Raw genomic sequence first — 845 nt, 5'->3', positions numbered from 1 at the left:
GGGCCAGGGCGCCAAGCCGGTCTGCGCGTCCTCGGCTGGAAAATCGGCTCCCCAAAGTTATCCCCAGCCCAGGCAGGGAGGCGCCGGAGGTTCCTCTGCACCCCGCCAGCCTGCCCTGTCACCCCTGCCCGTGCCACTGAACGCTGGGGCGGCTTTGTTCGATAGTTTTTAGCAGACAGCTTTGCCAACATGCTTTTGTTTGTTTGTTTGTTTGTTTGTTTGTTTGTTTCTCCGGTGGCAGTTTGGGGCCCGTACCTTGTTTTGGGGGCCTAGGCTGGGGAGGTTTGGCAGAGGGGCAGGGGGGCCACCGGTCTGCTCTGCCGAAGGATGAAACCACCCAACGTATAAGCACCCCAAGTAAAAGCCAAAACCATCCACTCCCTCCTGCCCCCCCCAAAAAACCCAACCAAACCCGAAGAACCGGCTGCCCTTTTTGGTCAGATTTTTTTGTGGGTTTGGGCACCTGGGGAGGTCCAGTGGTGCTGGAATGAAGTGATCGGGCCCTGGGGGTCACCAGGACAGAATTTTATTCTGTGTTTAACATCCCCCAGGGCTGTAGGGAGACCGTCCGTCTGTACGGGGAGGGTGCTGGGGGCCAGGTTTGTCTTCCAAATGCTGTAGCAAGACAAGCAGCGAACTGCAGGCCCCCTGCCCCGAGGCGGGGCCGGCCTGGCCCGGAGCGCCCCAGCGGCAGTGTCCTGGGGACACTCATGAACCCTTCTGTGGGTGTGGGTACTTTTCCTTTTCTCCTCCGTGTTGTTGTTGCTTTGGGTTTTGGTTGTTGGTTGTTTTTGTTTGTTGTGGAATTTTTTACTCTGATTTGTTAGAGAACATAAAGGGAGCGA

The 845-nt window shown here is 57.0% G+C and overlaps 1 protein-coding gene across 1 annotated transcript in view; it reads left to right on the top strand.

The window, feature by feature from the left end:
• Nucleotides 1–845, top strand: part of DRGX (dorsal root ganglia homeobox) — a 30,641-nt gene that overhangs the window by 15,073 nt on the left and 14,723 nt on the right. The gene's annotated exons all lie outside the window — the stretch shown is intronic.

Source organism: Chaetura pelagica, unplaced genomic scaffold, assembly GCF_000747805.2.
Source record: "Chaetura pelagica isolate M959 unplaced genomic scaffold, ChaPel_1.0 scaffold156, whole genome shotgun sequence".
Taxonomy (NCBI): domain Eukaryota; kingdom Metazoa; phylum Chordata; class Aves; order Apodiformes; family Apodidae; genus Chaetura; species Chaetura pelagica.
Note: the sequence above shows the minus strand (reverse complement) of the source record. Positions and strands in the feature narration are given on the sequence as shown.